We start from the raw sequence: 21,014 nt of genomic DNA, 5'->3' as shown, positions 1-21,014 counted from the left end.
CAAATTGGACAATTCAAGTTCAACGGCAGTTCGTTCCTAATTGGAGTGGTTGGTGTAGTCCGTACTTCTAGCGATTGGATTTCACTCAAAACACACCAAATGACACCTGCCACCATATTATGATGTTGCCCAAGTTTTGGGCTTGATCCGAACTCAATAGGTGTTCCAAATTGGACAATTCAAGTTCAACGGCAGTTCGTTCCTAATTGGAGTGGTTGGTGTATTCCATACTTCTAGCGATTGGATTTCAATCAAAACTCACCAAATGACTCCTCCCACCATATTATGTTGTTGCCCAAGGTTTGGGCTCGATCCGAAATCAATAGGTGTGAGAAATTGGACAATTCAAGTTGAACGGCAGTTCGTTCCTAATTGGAGTGGTTGGTGTATTCCATACTTCTAGCGATTGGATTTCACTCAAAACTCACCAAATGACTCCTCCCACCATATTATGTTGTTGCCCCTGTTGTGGGCTCGATCCGAAATCAATAGGTGTTCCAAATTGGACAATTCAAGTTCAACGGCAGTTCGTTCCTAATTGGAGTGGTTGGGGTATTCCATACTTTTAGCGATTGGATTTCACTCAAAACTCACCAAATGACTCCTCCCACCATATTATGATGTTGCCCAAGGTTTGGGCTCGATCTGAAATCAATAGGTGTTCCAAATTGGACAATTCATGTTCAACGGCAGTTTGTTCCTAATTGGAGTGGTTGGTGTATTCCATACTTCTAGCGATTGGATTTCACTCAAAACTCACCAAATGACTCCTCCCACCATATTATGATGTTGCCCAAGTTTAGGGCTCGATCCGACATCAATAGGTGTGAGAAATTGGACAATTCAAGTTGAACGGCAGTTCGTTCCTAATTGGAGTGGTTGGTGTATTCCATACTTGTAGCGATTGGATTTCACTCAAAACTCACCAAATGACTCCTCCCACCATATTATGATGTTGCCCAAGTTTTGGGCTCGATCCGAAATCAATAGGTGTTCCAAATTGGACAATTCAAGTTCAACGGCAGTTCGTTCCTAATTGGAGTGGTTGGTGTATTCCATACTTCTAGCGATTGGATTTCACTCAAAACCCACCAAATGACTCGTCCCACCATATTATGATGTTGCCCAAGTTTTGGGCTCGATCCGAAATCAATAGGTGTTCCAAATTGGACAATTCAAGTTCAACGGCAGTTCGTTCCTAATTGGATTGGTTGGTGTATTCCATACTTCTAGCGATTGGATTTCCCTCAAAACTCACCAAATGACTCCTCCCACCATATTATGATGTTGCCCAAGTTTTGGGCTCGATCCGAAATCAATAGGTGTTCCAAATTGGACAATTCAAGTTCAACGGCAGTTCGTTCCTAATTGGAGTGGTTGGTGTATTCTATACTTGTTGCGATTGGATTTCACTCAAAACTCACCAAAGGACTCCTCCCACCATATTATGATGTTGCCCAAGTTTTGGGCTCGATCCGAAATCAATAGGTGTTCCAAATTGGACAATTAAAGTTCAACGGCAGTTCGTTCCTAATTGGAGTGGTTGGTGTATTCCATAGTTCTAGCGATTGGATTTCACTCAAAACTCACCAAATGACTCCTCCCACCATATTATGATGTTGCCCAAGTTTGGGGCTCGATCCGAAATCAATAGGTGTGAGAAATTGGACAATTAAAGTTCAACGGCAGTTCGTTCCTAATTGGAGTGGTTGGTGTATTCCATACTTCTAGCGATTGGATTTCACTAAAAACTCACCAAATGACTCCTCCCACCATATTATGATGTTGCCCAAGTTTTGGGCTCGATCTGAAATCAATAGGTGTGAGAAATTGGACAATCCAAGTTCAACGGCAGTTCGTTCCTAATTGGAGTGGTTAGTGTATTCCAAACTTCTAGCGATTGGATTTCACTCAAAACTCACCAAAGGACTCCTCCCACCATATTATGATGTTGCCCAAGTTGTGGGCTCGATCTGAAATCAATAGGTGTGAGAACTTGGACAATTCAAGTTCAACGGCAGTTCGTTCCTAATTGGAGTGGTTGGTGTATTCCATACTTCTAGCGATTGGATTTCAATCAAAACTCACCAAATGACTCCTCCCACCATATTATGATGTTGCCCAAGTTTGGGGCTCGATCCGAAATCAATAGGTGTGAGAAATTGGACAATTCAAGTTCAACGGCAGTTCGTTCCTAATTGGAGTGGTTGGTGTATTCCATACTTCTAGCGATTGGATTTCAGTCAAAACTCACCAAATGACTCCTCCCACCATATTATGATGTTGCCCAAGTTTTGGGCTCGATCCGAAATCAATAGGTTTGAGAAATTGGACAATTCCAGTTCAACGGCAGTTCGTTCCTAATTGGAGTGGTTAGTGTATTCCATACTTCTAGCGATTGGATTTCACTAAAAACTCACCAAATGACTCCTCCCGCCATATTATGTTGTTGCCCAAGTTTTGGGCTCGATCCGAAATCAATAGGTATTCCAAATTGGACAATTCAAGTTCAACGGCAGTTCGTTCCTAATTGGAGTGGTTGGTGTATTCCATACTTCTAGCGATTGGATTTCACTAAAAACCCACCAAATGACTCCTCCCACCATATTATGATGTTGCCCAAGTTTTGGGCTCGATCCGAAATCAATAGGTGTGAGAAATTGGACAATTCAAGTTCAACGGCAGTTCATTCCTAATTGGAGTGGTTGGTGTATTCCAAACTTCTAGCGATTGGATTTCACTCAAAACTCACCAAATGACTCCTCCCACCATATTATGATGTTGCTCATGTTTTGGGCTCGATCCGAAATCAATAGGTGTTCCAAATTGAACAATTCAAGTTCAACGGCAGTTCGTTCCTAATTGGAGTGGTTGGTGTATTCCATACTTCTAGCGATTGGATTTCACTCAAAACTCACCAAATGACTCCTCCCACCATATTATGATGTTTCCCAAGTTTTGGGCTCTATCCGAAATCAATAGGTGTTCCAAATTGGACAATTCAAGTTCAACGGCAGTTCGTTCCTAATTGGAGTGGTTGGTGTATTCCATACTTCTAGCGATTGGATTTCACTCAAAACTCACCAAATGACTCCTCCCACCATATTATGATGTTGCCCAAGTTTTGGGCTCGATCCGAAATCAATAGGTGTTCAAAATTGGACAATTCAAGTTCAACGGCAGTTCGTTCCTAATTGGAGTGGTTGGTGTATTCCATACTTCTAGCGATTGGATTTCACTCAAAACTCACCAAATGACTCCTCCCACCATATTATGATGTTGCCCAAGTTTTGGGCTCGATCCGAAATCAATAGGTGTGAGAAATTGGACAATCCAAGTTCAACGGCAGTTCGTTCCTAATTGGAGTGGTTAGTGTATTCCAAACTTCTAGCGATTGGATTTCACTCAAAACTCACCAAATGACTCCTCCCACCATATTATGATGTTGCCCAAGTTGTGGGCTCGATCTGAAATCAATAGGTGTGAGAACTTGGACATTTCAAGTTCAACGGCAGTTCGTTCCTAATTGGAGTGGTTGGTGTATTCCATACTTCTAGCGATTGGATTTCAATCAAAACTCACCAAATGACTCCTCCCACCATATTATGATGTTGCCCAAGTTTGGGGCTCGATCCGAAATCAATAGGTGTGAGAAATTGGACAATTCAAGTTCAACGGCAGTTCGTTCCTAATTGGAGTGGTTGGTGTATTCCATACTTCTAGCGATTGGATTTCAGTCAAAACTCACCAAATGACTCCTCCCACCATATTATGATGTTGCCCAAGTTTTGGGCTCGATCCGAAATCAATAGGTTTGAGAAATTGGACAATTCCAGTTCAACGGCAGTTCGTTCCTAATTGGAGTGGTTAGTGTATTCCATAATTCTAGCGATTGGATTTCACTAAAAACTCACCAAATGACTCCTCCCGCCATATTATGTTGTTGCCCAAGTTTTGGGCTCGATCCGAAATCAATAGGTATTCCAAATTGGACAATTCAAGTTCAACGGCAGTTCGTTCCTAATTGGAGTGGTTGGTGTATTCCATACTTCTAGCGATTGGATTTCACTAAAAACCCACCAAATGACTCCTCCCACCATATTATGATGTTGCCCAAGTTTTGGGCTAGATCCGAAATCAATAGGTGTGAGAAATTGGACAATTCAAGTTCAACGGCAGTTCATTCCTAATTGGAGTGGTTGGTGTATTCCAAACTTCTAGCGATTGGATTTCACTCAAAACTCACCAAATGACTCCTCCCACCATATTATGATGTTGCCCATGTTTTGGGCTCGATCCGAAATCAATAGGTGTTCCAAATTGAACAATTCAAGTTCAACGGCAGTTCGTTCCTAATTGGAGTGGTTGGTGTATTCCACACTTCTAGCGATTGGATTTCACTCAAAACTCACCAAATGACTCCTCCCACCATATTATGATGTTTCCCAAGTTTTGGGCTCGATCCGAAATCAATAGGTTTGAGAAATTGGACAATTCCAGTTGAACGGCAGTTCGTTCCTAATTGGAGTGGTTAGTGTATTCCATAATTCTAGCGATTGGATTTCACTAAAAACTCACCAAATGACTCCTCCCGCCATATTATGTTGTTGCCCAAGTTTTGGGCTCGATCCGAAATCAATAGGTATTCCAAATTGGACAATTCAAGTTCAACGGCAGTTCGTTCCTAATTGGAGTGGTTGGTGTATTCCATACTTCTAGCGATTGGATTTCACTAAAAACCCACCAAATGACTCCTCCCACCATATTATGATGTTGCCCAAGTTTTGGGCTAGATCCGAAATCAATAGGTGTGAGAAATTGGACAATTCAAGTTCAACGGCAGTTCATTCCTAATTGGAGTGGTTGGTGTATTCCAAACTTCTAGCGATTGGATTTCACTCAAAACTCACCAAATGACTCCTCCCACCATATTATGATGTTGCCCATGTTTTGGGCTCGATCCGAAATCAATAGGTGTTCCAAATTGAACAATTCAAGTTCAACGGCAGTTCGTTCCTAATTGGAGTGGTTGGTGTATTCCATACTTCTAGCGATTGGATTTCACTCAAAACTCACCAAATGACTCCTCCCACCATATTATGATGTTTCCCAAGTTTTGGGCTCTATCCGAAATCAATAGGTGTTCCAAATTGGACAATTCAAGTTCAACGGCAGTTCGTTCCTAATTGGAGTGGTTGGTGTATTCCATACTTCTAGCGATTGGATTTCACTCAAAACTCACCAAATGACTACTCCCACCATATTATGATGTTGCCCAAGTTTTGGGCTCGATCCGAAATCAATAGGTGTTCCAAATTGGACAATTCAAGTTCAACGGCAGTTCGTTCCTAATTGGAGTGGTTGGTGTATTCCATACTTCTAGCGATTGGATTTCACTCAAAACTCACCAAATGACTCCTCTCACCATATTATGATGTTGCCCAAGTTTTGGGCTCGATCCGAAATCAATAGGTGTTCAAAATTGGACAATTCAAGTTCAACGGCAGTTCGTTCCTAATTGGAGTGGTTGGTGAATTCCATACTTCTAGCGATTGGATTTCACTCAAAACTCACCAAATGACTCCTCTCACCATATTATGATGTTGCCCAAGTTTTGGGCTCGATCCGAAATCAATAGGTGTTCCAAATTGGACAATTCAAGTTCAACCGCAGTTCGTTCCTAATTGGAGTGGTTGGTGTATTCTATACTTCTTGCGATTGGATTTCACTCAAAACTCACCAAAGGACTCCTCCCACCATATTATGATGTTGCCCAAGTTTTGGGCTCGATCCGAAATCAATAGGTGTTCCAAATTCGACAATTCAAGTTCAACGGCAGTTCGTTCCTAATTGGAGTGGTTGGTGTATTCCATAGTTCTAGCGATTGGATTTCACTCAAAACTCACCAAATGACTCCTCCCACCATATTATGATGTTGCCCAAGTTTTGGGCTCGATCCGAAATCAATAGGTGTGAGAAATTGGACAATTCAAGTTGAACGGCAGTTCGTTCCAAGTTGGAGTGGTTGGTGTATTCCATACTTCTATCGATTGGATTTCACTCAAAACTCACCAAACGACTCCTCCCACCATATTATGATGTTGCCCAAATTTTGGGCTCGATCCGAAATCAATAGGTGTGAGAAATTGGACAATTCAAGTTCAACGGAAGTTCGTTCCTAATTGGAGTGGTTGGTGTATTCCATACTTCTAGCCATTGGATTTCACTCAAAACTCACCAAATGACTCCTCCCACCATATTATGATGTTGCCCAAGTTTGGGACTCGATCCGAAATCAATAGGTGTGAGAAATTGGACAATTCAAGTTCAACGGCACTTCGTTCCTAATTGGAGTGGTTGGTGTATTCCATACTTCTAGCGGTTGGATTTCACTCAAAACTCACCAAATGACTCCTCCCACCATATTATGATGTTGCCCAAGTTTTGGGCTCGGTCCGAAATCAATAGCTGTTCCAAATTGGACAATTCAAGTTCAACGGCAGTTCGTTCCTAATTGGAGTGGTTGGTATATTCCATACTTCTAGCGATTGGATTTCACTCAAAACTCACCAAATGACTCCTCCCACCATATTATGATGTTGCCCAAGTTTTGGGGTCGATCCGAAATCAATACGTGTGAGAAATTGGTCAATTCAATTTGAACGGCAGTTCGTTCCTAATTGGAGTGGTTGGTGTATTCCATACTTCTAGCCATTGGATTTCACTCAAAACTCACCAAATGACTCCTCCCACCATATTATGATGTTGCCCAAGTTTTGGGCTCGATCCGAAATCAATAGGTGTTCCAAATTGGACAATTCAAGTTCAACGGCAGTTCGTTCCTAATTGGAGTGGTTGGTGTATTCCATACTTCTAGCGATTGGATTTCACTCAAAACTCACCAAATGACTCCTCCCACCATATTATGATGTTGCCCAAGTTTTGGGCTCGATCCGAAATCAATAGGTGAGAGAAATTGGACAATTCAAGTTCAACGGCAGTTCATTCCTAATTGGAGTGGTTGGTGTATTCCATACTTCTAGCGATTGGATTTCACTCAAAACTCACCAAATGACTACTCCCACCATATTATGATGTTGCCCAAGTTTTGGGCTCGATCCGAAATCAATAGGTGTTCCAAATTGGACAATTCAAGTTCAAGGGCAGTTCGTTCCTAATTGGAGTGGTTGGTGTATTCCATACTTCTAGCGATTGGATTTCACTCAAAACTCACCAAATGACTCCTCCCACCATATTATGATGTTGCCCAAGTTTTGGGCTCGATCCGAAATCAATAGGTGTTCCAAATTGGACAATTCAAGTTCAACGGCAGTTGGTTCCTAATTGGTGTGGTTGGTGTATTCCATACTTCTAGCGATTGGATTTCACTCAAAACTCACCAAATGACTCCTCCCACCATATGATGATGTTGCCCAAGTTTTGGGATCGATCCGTAATCAATAGGTGTGAGAAATTGGACAATTCAAGTTCAACGGCAGTTCATTCCTAATTGGAGTGGTTGGTGTATTCCACACTTCTAGCGATTGGATTTCACTCAAAACTCACCAAATGACTCCTCCCACCATATTATGATGTTGCCCAAGTTTTGGGCTTGATCCGAAATCAATAGGTGTTCCAAATTGGAGAATTCAAGTTCAACGGCAGTTCGTTCCTAATTGGAGTGGTTGGTGTATTCCATACTTCTAGCGTTTGGATTTCTCTCAAAACTCACCAAATGACTCCTCCCACCAAATTATGATGATGCCCAAGTTTTGGGCTCGATCCGAAATCAATAGGTGTGAGAAATTGGACAATTCAAGTTCAACGGCAGTTCGTTCCTAATTGGAGTGGTTGGTGTATTCCATACTTCTAGCGATTGGAATTCACTCAAAACTCACCAAATGACTCCTCCCACCATATGATGATGTTGCCCAAGTTTTGGGATCGATCCGTAATCAATAGGTGTGAGAAATTGGACAATTCAAGTTCAACGGCAGTTCATTCCTAATTGGAGTGGTTGGTGTATTCCACACTTCTAGCAATTGGATTTCACTCAAAACTCACCAAATGACTCCTCCCACCATATTATGATGTTGCCCAAGTTGTGGGCTCGATCCGAAATCAATACGTGTGAGAAATTGGTCAATTCAATTTGAACGGCAGTTCGTTCCTAATTGGAGGGGTTGGTGTATTCCATACTTCTAGCGATTGGATTTCACTCAAAACTCAGCAAATGACTCCTCCCACCATATTATGATGTTGCCCAAGTTTTGGGCTCGATCCGAAATCAATAGGTGTTCCAAATTGGACAATTCAAGTTCAACGGTAGTTGGTTCCTAATTGGAGTGGTTGGTGTATTCCATACTTCTAGCGATTGGATTTCACTCAAAACTCACCAAAGGACTCCTCCCACCATATTATAATGTTGCCCAAGTTTTGGGTTCGATCCGAAATCAATAGGTGTTCCAAATTGGACAATTCAAGTTCAACGGCAGTTCGTTCCTAATTGGAGTGGTTGGTGTATTCCATACTTCTAGCGATTGGATTTCACTCAAAACTCACCAAATGACTCCTCCCACCATATTTTGATGTTGCCCAAGTTTTGGGATCGATCCGAAATAAATGGGTGTGAGAAATTGGTCAATTCAATTTGAACGGCAGTTCGTTCCTAATTGGAGTGGTTGGTGTATTCCATACTTCTAGCGATTGGATAACACTCAAAACTCACCAAATGACTCCTCCCACCATATTACGATGTTGCCCAAGTTTTGGGCTCGATACGAAATCAATAGGTGTTCCAAATTGGACAATCCAAGTTCAACGGCAGTTCGTTCCTAATTGGAGTGGTTGGTGTATTCCATACTTCTAGCGATTGGATTTCACTCAAAATTCACCAAATGACTCCTCCCACCATATTATGATGTTGCCCAAGTTTTGGGCTCGATCCGAAATCAATACGTGTGAGAAATTGGTCAATTCAATTTGAACGACAGTTCGTTCCTAATTGGAGTGGTTGGTTTATTCCATACTTCTAGCGATTGGACTTCACTCAAAACTCACCAAATGACTCCTCCCACCATATTATGATGTTGCCCAAGTTTTGGGCTCGATCCGAAATCAATAGGTGTTCCAAATTGGACAATTCAAGTTCAACGGCAGTTCGTTCCTATTTGGAGTGGTTGGTGTATTCCAAACTTCTAGCGATTGGATTTCACTCAAAACTCACCAAATGACTCCTCCCACCATATTATGATGTTGCCCAAGTTTTGGGCTCGATCCGAAATCAATAGGTGTTCCAAATTTGACAATTCAAGTTCAACGGCAGTTCGTTCCTAATTGGAGTGGTTGGTGTATTCCAAACATCTAGCGATTGGATTTCACTCAAAACTCACCAAATGACTCCTCGCACCATATTATGATGTTGCCCAAGTTTTGGGCTCGATCCGAAATCAATCGGTGTTCAAAATAGGACAATTCAAGTTGAACGGCACTTCGTTCCTAATTGGAGTGGTTGGTGTATTCCAGACTTCTAGCGATTGGATTTCACTCAAAACGCACCAAATGACTCCTCCCACCATATTATGATGTTGCCCAAGTTTTGGGCTCGATCCGAAATCAATAGGTGTTCAAAATAGGACAATTCAAGTTGAACGGCAGTTCGTTCCTAATTGGAGTGGTTGGTGTATTCCATACTTCTAGCGATTGGATTTCACTCAAAACTCACCAAATGAGTCCTCCCACCATATTATGATGTTGCCAAAGTTTTGGGCTCGATCCGAAATCAATAGGTGTGCGAAATTGGACAATTCAAGTTCAACGGCAGTTCGTTCCTAATTGGAGTGGTTGGTGTATTCCATACTTCTAGCGATTGGATTTCACTCAAAACTCACCAAATGACTCCTCCCACCATATTATGATGTTGCCCAAGTTTTGGGCTCGATCCGAAATCAATAGGTGTTCCAAATTGGACAATTCAAGTTCAACGGCAGTTCGTTCCTAATTGGAGTGGTTGGTGTATTCCATACTTCTAGCGATTGGATTTCACTCAAAACTCACCAAATGACTCCTCCCACCATATTATGATGTTGCCCAAGTTTTGGGCTCGATCCGAAATCAATAGGTGTTCCAAATTGGACAATTCAAGTTCAACGGCAGTTCGTTCTTAATTGGAGTGGTTGGTGTATTCCATACTTCTAGCGATTGGATTTCACTTAAAACTCACCAAATGACTCCTCCCACCATATTATGATCGATCCGAAATCAATAGGGGTGAGAAATTGGTCAATTCAATTTCATCGGCATTTCGTTCCTAATTGGAGTGGTTGGTGTATTCCATACTTCTAGCGATTGGATTTCACTCCAAACTAACCAAATGACTCCTCCCACCATATTATGATGTTGCCCAAGTTTTGGGCTCGATACGAAATCAATAGGTGTGCGACATTGGACAATTCAAGTTCAACGGCAGTTCGTTCCTAATTGGAGTGGTTGGTGTATTCCATACTTCTAGCGATTGGATTTCACTCAAAACAAACCAAATGACTCCTCCCACCATATTATTATGTTGCCCAAGTTTTGGGCTCGATCCGAAATCAATAGGTGTGAGAAATTGGACAATTCAAGTTCAACGGCAGTTCGTTCCTAATTGGAGTGGTTGGTGTATTCCAAACTTCTAGCGATTGGATTTCACTCAAAACGCACCAAATGACTCCTCCCACCATATTATGATGTTGCCCAAGTTTTGGGCTCGATCCGAAATCAATAGGTGTGAGAGATTGGACAATTCAAGTTCAACGGCAGTTCGTTCCTAATTGGAGTGGTTGGTGTATTCCATACTTCTAGCGATTGGATTTCACTCAAAACGCACCAAATGACTCCTCCCACCATATTATGATGTTGCCCAAGTTTTGGGCTCGATCCGAAATCAATAGGTGTGAGAAATTGGTCAATTCAATTTCAACGGCATTTCGTTCGTAATTGGAGTGGTTGGTGTATTCCATACTTCTAGCGATTGGATTTCACTCAAAACTCACCAAATGACTCCTCCCACCATATTATGATGTTGCCCAAGTTTTGGGCTCGATCCGAAATCAATAGGTGTGCGAAATTGGACAATTCAAGTTCAACGGCAGTTCGTTCCTAATTGGAGTGGTTGGTGTATTCCATACTTCTAGCCATTGGATTTCACTCAAAACTCACCAAATGACTCCTCCCACCATATTATGATGTTGCCCAAGTTTTGGGCTCGATCCGAAATCAATAGGTGTGCGAAATTGGACAATTCAAGTTCAACGGCAGTTCGTTCCTAATTGGAGTGGTTGGTGTATTCCATACTTCTAGCAATTGGATTTCACTCAAAACTCACCAAATGACTACTCCCACCATATTATGATGTTGCCCAAGATTTGGGCTTGATCCGAAATCAATAGGTGTTCCAAATTGGACAATTCAAGTTCAACGGCAGTTCGTTCCTAATTGGAGTGGTTGGTGTATAACATACTTCTAGCGATTGGATTTCACTCAAAACTAACCAAATGGCTCCTCCCACGATATTATTATGTTGCCCAAGTTTTGGGCTCGATCCGAGATCAATAGGTGTCAGAAATTGGACAATTCAAGTTCAACGGCAGTTCGTTCCTAATTGGAGTGGTTGGTGTATTCCATACTTCTAGTGATTGGATTTCACTCAAAACAAACCAAATGACTCCTCCCACCATATTATGATGTTGCCAAAGTTTTGGGCTCGATCCGAAATCAATTGGTGTGAGAAATTGGTCAATTCAATTTCAACGGCATTTCGTTCCTAATTGGAGTGGTTGGTGTATTCCATACTTCTAGCGATTGGATTTCACTCAAAACTCACCAAATGAGTCCTCCCACCATATTATGATGTTGCCAAAGTTTTGGGCTCGATACGAAATCAATAGGTGTGCGACATTGGACAATTCAAGTTCAACGGCAGTTCGTTCCTAATTGGAATGGTTGGTGTATTCCATACTTCTAGCGATTGGATTTCACTCAAAACAAACCAAATGACTCCTCCCACCATATTATTATGTTGCCCAAGTTTTGGGCTCGATCCGAAATCAATAGGTGTTCCAAATTGGACAATTCAAGTCGAACGGCAGTTCGTTCCTAATTGTAGTGGTTGGTGTATTCCATACTACTTGCGATTGGATTTCACTCAAAACTCACCAAATGACTCGTCCCACCATATTATGATGTTGCCCAAGTTTTGGGCTCGATCCGAAATCAATAGGTGTTCCAAATTGGACAATTCAAGTTCAAGGACAGTTCGTTCCTAATTGGAGTGGTTGGTGTATTTCAAACTTCTAGCGATTGGATTTCACTCAAAACACACCAAATGACTCCTCCCATCATATTATGATTTTGCCCAAGTTTTGTACTTGATCCGAAATCAATAGGTGTGAGAAATTGAAAAATTCAAGTTCAACGGCAGTTCGTTCCTAATTGGAGTGGTTGGTGTATTCCATACTTATAGCGATTGGATTTCACTCAAAACTCACCAAATGAGTCCTCCCACCATATTATGATGTTGCCAAAGTTTTGGGCTCGATACGAAATCAATAGGTGTGCGACATTGGACAATTCAAGTTCAACGGCAGTTCGTTCCTAATTGGAATGGTTGGTGTATTCCATACTTCTAGCGATTGGATTTCACTCAAAACAAACCAAATGACTCCTCCCACCATATTATTATGTTGCCCAAGTTTTGGGCTCGATCCGAAATCAATAGGTGTTCCAAATTGGACAATTCAAGTCGAACGGCAGTTCGTTCCTAATTGTAGTGGTTGGTGTATTCCATACTACTTGCGATTGGATTTCACTCAAAACTCACCAAATGACTCCTCCCACCATATTATGATGTTGCCCAAGTTTTGGGCTCGATCCGAAATCAATAGGTGTTCCAAATTGGACAATTCAAGTTCAACGGCAGTTCGTTCCTAATTGGAGTGGTTGGTGTATTCCATACTTCTAGCGATTGGATTTCACTCAAAACTCACCAAATGACTCCTCCCACCATATTATGTTGTTGCCCAAGTTTTGGGCTCGATCCGAAATCAATAGGTGTGAGAAATTGGACAATTCAAGTTCAACGGCAGTTCGTTCCTAATTGGAGTGGTTGGTGTATTCCGTATTTCTAGCGATTGGATTTGACGCAAAACTCCCCAAATGACTCCTCCCACCATATTATGATGTTGCCCAAGTTTTGGGCTCGATCCGAAATCAATAGGTGTGAGAATTTGGTCAATTCAAGTTCAACGGCAGTTCGTTCCTAATTGGAGTGGTTGGTGTATTCCGTATTTCTAGCGATTGGATTTGACGCAAACTCCCCAAATGACTCCTCCCACCATATTATGATGTTGCCCAAGTTTTGGGCTCGATCCGAAATCAATAGGTGTTCCAAATTGGACAATTCAAGTTCAACGGCATTTCGTTCTTAATTGGAGTGGTTGGTGTATTCCATACTTCTAGCGATTGGATTTCTCTCAAAACTCACCAAAGGACTCCTCCCACCATATTATGACGTTGCCCAAGTTTTGGGCTCGATCCGAAATCAATAGGTGTGAGAAATTGGTCAATTCAATTTCAACGGCATTTCGTTCCTAATTGGAGTGGTTGGTGTATTCCATACTTCTAGCGATTGGATTTCACTCAAAACTCACCAAATGACTCCTCCCACCATATTATGCTAGTGCCCAAGTTTTGGGATCGATCCGAAATCAATAGGTGTGAGAAATTAGACAATTCAAGTTCAACGGCAGTTCGTTCCTAATTCGAGTGGTTGGTGTATTCCATACTTCTAGCGATTGGATTTCACTCAAAACTCACCAAATGACCCCTCCCACCATATTATGTTGTTGCCCAAGTTTTGGGCTCGATCCGAAATCAATAGGTGTTCCAAATTGGACAATTCAAGTTCAACGGCAGTTCGTTCCTAATTGGAGTGGTTGGTGTATTCCATACTTCTAGCGATTGGATTTCACTCAAAACTCACCAAATGACTCCTCCCACCATATTATGTTGTTGCCCAAGTTTTGGGCTCGATCCGAAATCAATAGGTGTGAGAAATTGGACAATTCAAGTTCAACGGCAGTTCGTTCCTAATTGGAGTGGTTGGTGTATTCCGTATTTCTAGCGATTGGATTTGACGCAAAACTCCCCAAATGACTCCTCCCACCATATTATGATGTTGCCCAAGTTTTGGGCTCGATCCGAAATCAATAGGTGTGAGAATTTGGTCAATTCAAGTTCAACGGCAGTTCGTTCCTAATTGGAGTGGTTGGTGTATTCCGTATTTCTAGCGATTGGATTTGACGCAAACTCCCCAAATGACTCCTCCCACCATATTATGATGTTGCCCAAGTTTTGGGCTCGATCCGAAATCAATAGGTGTTCCAAATTGGACAATTCAAGTTCAACGGCATTTCGTTCTTAATTGGAGTGGTTGGTGTATTCCATACTTCTAGCGATTGGATTTCTCTCAAAACTCACCAAAGGACTCCTCCCACCATATTATGACGTTGCCCAAGTTTTGGGCTCGATCCGAAATCAATAGGTGTGAGAAATTGGTCAATTCAATTTCAACGGCATTTCGTTCCTAATTGGAGTGGTTGGTGTATTCCATACTTCTAGCGATTGGATTTCACTCAAAACTCACCAAATGACTCCTCCCACCATATTATGCTAGTGCCCAAGTTTTGGGATCGATCCGAAATCAATAGGTGTGAGAAATTAGACAATTCAAGTTCAACGGCAGTTCGTTCCTAATTCGAGTGGTTGGTGTATTCCATACTTCTAGCGATTGGATTTCACTCAAAACTCACCAAATGACTCCTCCCACCATATTATGTTGTTGCCCAAGTTTTGGGCTCGATCCGAAATCAATAGGTGTTCCAAATTGGACAATTCAAGTTCAACGGCAGTTCGTTGCTAATTGGAGTGGTTGGTGTATTCCATACTTCTAGCGATTGGATTTCACTCAAAACCCACCAAATGACTCCTCCCACCATATTATGATGTTGCCCAAGATTTGGGCTCGATCCGAAATCAATAGGTGTTCCAAATTGGACAATTCAAGTTCAACGGCAGTTCGTTCCTAATTGGAGTGGTTGGTGTATTCCATACTTCTAGCGATTGGATTTCACTCAAAACCCACCAAATGACTCCTCCCACCATATTATGATGTTGCCCAAGATTTGGGCTCGATCCGAAATCAATAGGTGTTCCAAATTGGACAATTCAAGTTCAACGGCAGTTCGTTCCTAATTGGAGTGGTTGGTGTATTCCATACTTCTAGCGATTGGATTTCACTCAAAACTCACCAAATGACTCCTCCCACCATATTATGATGTTGCCCAAGTTTTGGGCTCGATACGAAATCAATAGGTGTGCGAAATTGGACAATTCAAGTTCAACGGCAGTTCGTTCCAAATTCGAGTGGTTGGTGTATTCCATACTTCTAGCGATTGGATTTCACTCAAAACTCACCAAATGACTCCTCCCACCATATTATGATGTTGCCCAAGTTTTGGGCTCGATCCGAAATCAATAGGTGTTCCAAATTGGACAATTCAAGTTCAACGACAGTTCGTTCTTAATTGGAGGGGTTGGTGTATTCCATACTTCTAGCGATTGGATTTCACTCAAAACTCACCAAACGACTCCCCCACCATATTATGGTGTTGCCCAAGCTTTTTGGCTCGATCCGAAATCAACAGCTGTTCAAAATTGGACAATTCAAGTTGAACGGCAGTTCGTTCCTAATTGGAGTGGTTGGTGTATTCCATACTTCTAGCGATTGGATTTCACTCAAAACTCACCAAATGACTCCTCCCACCATATTATGATGTTGCCCAAGTTTTGGGCTCGATCCAAAATCAATAGGTGTGCGAAATTGGACAATTCAAGTCCAACGGCAGTTCGTTCCTAATTGGAGTGGTTGGTGTATTCCATACTTCTAGCGATTGGATTTCTCTCAAAACTCACCAAATGACTCCTCCCACCATATTATGATGTTGCCCAAGATTTGGGCTCGACCCGAAATCAATAGGTGTTCCAAATTGGACAATTCAAGTTCAACGGCAGTTCGTTCCTAATTGGAGTGGTTGGTGTATTCCACAATTCTAGCGATTTGATTTCACTCAAAACTAACCAAATGACTCCTCCCACCATATTATGATGTTGCCCAAGTTTTGGGCTCGATCCGAAATCAATAGGTGTGAGAAATTGGACAATTCAAGTTCAACGGCAGTTCGTTCCTAATTGGAGTGGTTGGTGTATTCTACACTTCTAGCGATTGGATTTCACTCAAAACTCACCAAATGACTCCACCTACCATATTATGATGTTGCCCAAGTTTTGGGCTCGATCCGAAATCAATTGGTGTGAGAAATTGGTCAATTCAATTTCAACGGCATTTCGTTCCTAATTGGAGTGGTTGGTGTATTCCATACTTCTAGCGATTGGATTTCACTCAAAACTCACCAAATGACTCCTCCCACCATATTATGCTAGTGCCCAAGTTTTGGGATCGATCCGAAATCAATAGGTGTGCGAAATTGGACAATTCAAGTTCAATGGCAGTTCGTTCCTAATTGGAGTGGTTGGTGTATTCCATACTTCTAGCGATTGGATTTCACTCAAAACTCACCAAATGACTCATCCCACCATATTATGATGTTGCCCAAGTTTTAGGCTCGATCCGAAATCAATAGGTGTGAGAAATTAGACAATTCAAGTTCAACGGCAGTTCGTTCCTAATTCGAGTGGTTGGTGTATTCCATACTTCTAGCGATTGGATTTCACTGCAAACGCACCAAATGACTCCTCCCACCATATTATGATGTTGCCCAAGTTTTGGGCTCGATCCGAACTCAATAGGTGTTCAAAATTGGACAATTCAAGTTCAACGGCAGTTCGTTCCTAATTGGAGTGGTTGGTGTATTCCATACTTCTAGCGATTGGATTTCACTCAAAATTAACCAAATGACTCCTCCCACCATATTATGATGTTGCCCAAGTTTTGGGCTCGATCCGAAATCAATAGGTGTGAGAAATTGGACAATTCAAGTTCAACGGCAGTTCGTTCCTAATTGGAGTGGTTGGTGTATTCCATAGTTCTAGTGATTGGATTTCACTGAAAACTCACCAAACGACTTCTCCCACCATATTATGATGTTGCCCAAGTTTTGGGCTCGATCCGAAATCAATAGGTGTTCCAAATTGGACAATTCAAGTTCAACGGCAGTTCGTTCCTAATTGGAGTGGTTGGTGTATTCCATACTTCTAGCGATTGGAATTCACTCAAAACGCACCAAATGATTCCTCCCACCATATTATGATGTTGCCCAAGATTTGGGCTCGATCCGAAATCAATAGGTGTTCCAAATTGGACAATTCAAGTTCGACGGCAGTTCGTTCCTAATTGGAGTGGTTGGTGTATTCCATACTTCTAGCGATTGGATTTCACTGCAAACGCACCAAATGACTCCTCCCACCATATTATGATGTTGCCCAAGATTTGGGCTCGATCCGAAATCAATAGTTGTTCCAAATTGGACAATTCAAGTTCAACGGCAGTTCGTTCCTAATTGGTGTGGTTGGTGTATTCCATACTTCTAGCGATTGGATTTCACTCAAAATTTACCAAATGACTCCTCCCACCATATTATGATGTTGTCCAAGTTTTGGGCTCGATCCGAAATCAATAGGTGTGAGAAATTGGACAATTCAAGTTCGACGGCAGTTCGTTCCTAATTGGAGTGGTTGGTGTATTCCATAGTTCTAGCGATTGGATTTCACTCAAAACTCACCAAACGACTTCTCCCACCATATTATGATGTTGCCCAAGTTTTCGGCTCGATCCGAAATCAATAGGTGTTCCAAATTGGACAATTCAAGTTCAACGGCAGTTCGTTCCTAATTGGAGTGGTTGGTGTAGTCCATACTTCTAGCGATTGGATTTCACTCAAAATTAACCAAATGACTCCTCCCACCATATTATGATGTTGCCCAAGTTTTGGGCTCGATCCGAAATCAATAGGTGTGAGAAATTGGACAATTCAAGTTCAACGGCAGTTCGTTCCTAATTGGAGTGGTTGGTGTATTCCATAGTTCTAGTGATTGGATTTCACTGAAAACTCACCAAACGACTTCTCCCACCATATTATGATGTTGCCCAAGTTTTGGGCTCGATCCGAAATCAATAGGTGTTCCAAATTGGACAATTCAAGTTCAACGGCAGTTCGTTCCTAATTGGAGTGGTTGGTGTATTCCATACTTCTAGCGATTGGAATTCACTCAAAACGCACCAAATGATTCCTCCCACCATATTATGATGTTGCCCAAGATTTGGGCTCGATCCGAAATCAATAGGTGTTCCAAATTGGACAATTCAAGTTCGACGGCAGTTCGTTCCTAATTGGAGTGGTTGGTGTATTCCATACTTCTAGCGATTGGATTTCACTGCAAACGCACCAAATGACTCCTCCCACCATATTATGATGTTGCCCAAGATTTGGGCTCGATCCGAAATCAATAGTTGTTCCAAATTGGACAATTCAAGTTCAACGGCAGTTCGTTCCTAATTGGTGTGGTTGGTGTATTCCATACTTCTAGCGATTGGATTTCACTCAAAATTTACCAAATGACTCCTCCCACCATATTATGATGTTGTCCAAGTTTTGGGCTCGATCCGAAATCAATAGGTGTGAGAAATTGGACAATTCAAGTTCGACGGCAGTTCGTTCCTAATTGGAGTGGTTGGTGTATTCCATAGTTCTAGCGATTGGATTTCACTCAAAACTCACCAAACGACTTCTCCCACCATATTATGATGTTGCCCAAGTTTTCGGCTCGATCCGAAATCAATAGGTGTTCCAAATTGGACAATTCAAGTTCAACGGCAGTTCGTTCCTAATTGGAGTGGTTGGTGTAGTCCATACTTCTAGCGATTGGAATTCACTCAAAACGCACCAAATGACTCCTCCCACCATATTATGATGTCGCCCAAGTTTTGGGCTCGATCCGAAATCAATAGGTGTTCAAAATTGGACAATTCAAGTTGAACGGCAGTTCGTTCCTAATTGGAGTGGTTGGTGTATTCCATACTTCTAGCGATTGGATTTCACTCAAAACTCACCAAATGACTCCTCCGACCATATTATTTTGTTGCCCAAGTTTTGGGCTCAATCGGAAATCAGTAGGTGTTCAAAATTGGACAATTCAAGTTGAACGGCAGTTCGTTCCTAATTGGAGTGGTTGGTGTATTCCATACTTCTAGCGATTGCATTTCACTCAAAACTCACCAAATGACTCCTCCCACCATATTATGATGTTGCCCGAGTTTTGGGCTCGAACCGAAATCAATAGGTGTTCCAAATTGGACAATTCAAGTACAACGGCAGTTCGTTCCTAATTGGAGTGGTTGGTGTATTCCATACTTCTAGCGATTGGATTTCACTCAAAACTCACCAAATGACTCCTCCCACCATATTATGATGTTGCCCAAGATTTGGCCTCGATCCGAAATCAATAGGTGTTCCAAATTTGACAATTCAAGTTCAACGGCAGGTCGTTCCTAATTGGAGTGGTTGGTGTATTCCATACTTCTAGCGATTGGATTTCACTCAAAACTAGCCAAATGACTCCTCCCACCATATTATGATGTTGCCCAAGTTTTGGGCTCGATCCGAAATCAATAGGTGTGAGAAATTGGACAATTCAAGTTCAACGGCAGTTCATTCCTAATTGGAGTGGTTGGTGTATTCCATACATCTAGCGATTGGATTTCACTCAAAACTCACCAACTGACTCCTCCCACCATATTATGTTGTTGCCCAAGTTTTGGGCCCGATCCCAAATCAATAGGTGTTCCAAATTGGACAATTCTAGTTCAACGACAGTTCGTTCCTAATTGGAGTGGTTGGTGTATTCCATACATCTAGCGATTGGATTTCACTCAAAACTCACCAAATGACTCCTCCCACCATATTATGTTGTTGCCCAAGTTTGGGGTTCGATCCGAAATCAATAGGTGTGAGAAATTGGACAATTTAAGTTCAACGGCAGTTCGTTCCTAATTGGAGTGGTTGGTGTATTCCATACTTCTAGCGATTGCATTTCACTCACAACTCACCAAATGACTCCTCCAACCATATTATTTTGTTGCCCAAGTTTTGGGCTCAATCGGAAATCAATAGGTGTTCAAAATTGGACAATTCAAGTTGAACGGCAGTTCATTCCTAATTGGAGTGGTTGGTGTATTCCATACTTCTAGCGATTGGATTTCACTCAAAACTCACCAAATGACTCCTCCCACCATATTATGATGTTGCCCAAGTTTTGGGCTCGATCCGAAATCAATAGGTGTGAGAAATTGGACAATTCAAGTTCAACGGCAGTTCGTTCCTAATTGGAGTGGTTGGTGTATTCCATACTTCTAGCGATTGGATTTCACTCAAAACTCACCAAATGACTCCTCCGACCATATTATTTTGTTGCCCAAGTTTTGGGCTCAATCCGAAATCAATAGGTGTTCAAAATTGGACAATTCAAGTTGAACGGCAGTTCGTTCCTAATTGGACAATTCAAGTTCAACGACAGTTCGTTCCAAATTGGAGTGGTTGGTGTATTCCCAACTTCTAGCGATTGGATTTCACTCAATACTCACCAAACGACTTCTCCCACCATATTATGATGTTGCCCAAGTTTTCGGCTCGATCCGAAATCAATAGGTGTTCCAAATTGGACAATTCAAGTTCAACGGCAGTTCGTTCCTAATTGGAGTGGTTGGTGTATTCCATACTTCTAGCGACTGGATTTCACTCAAAACTAACCAAATGACTCCTCCCACCATATTATGATGTTGCCCAAGTTTTGGGCTCGATCCGAAATCAATAGGTGTGAGAAATTGGACAATTCAAGTTGAACAGCAGTTCGTTCCTAATTGGAGTGGTTGGTGTATTCCATACTTCTAGCGATTGGATTTC

The sequence above is a fragment of the Prunus avium genome, chromosome 1 (genome assembly GCF_965620075.1).
Source record: "Prunus avium chromosome 1, drPruAviu1.hap1.1, whole genome shotgun sequence".
In the NCBI taxonomy this organism is placed as follows: domain Eukaryota; kingdom Viridiplantae; phylum Streptophyta; class Magnoliopsida; order Rosales; family Rosaceae; genus Prunus; species Prunus avium.
Note: the sequence above shows the minus strand (reverse complement) of the source record.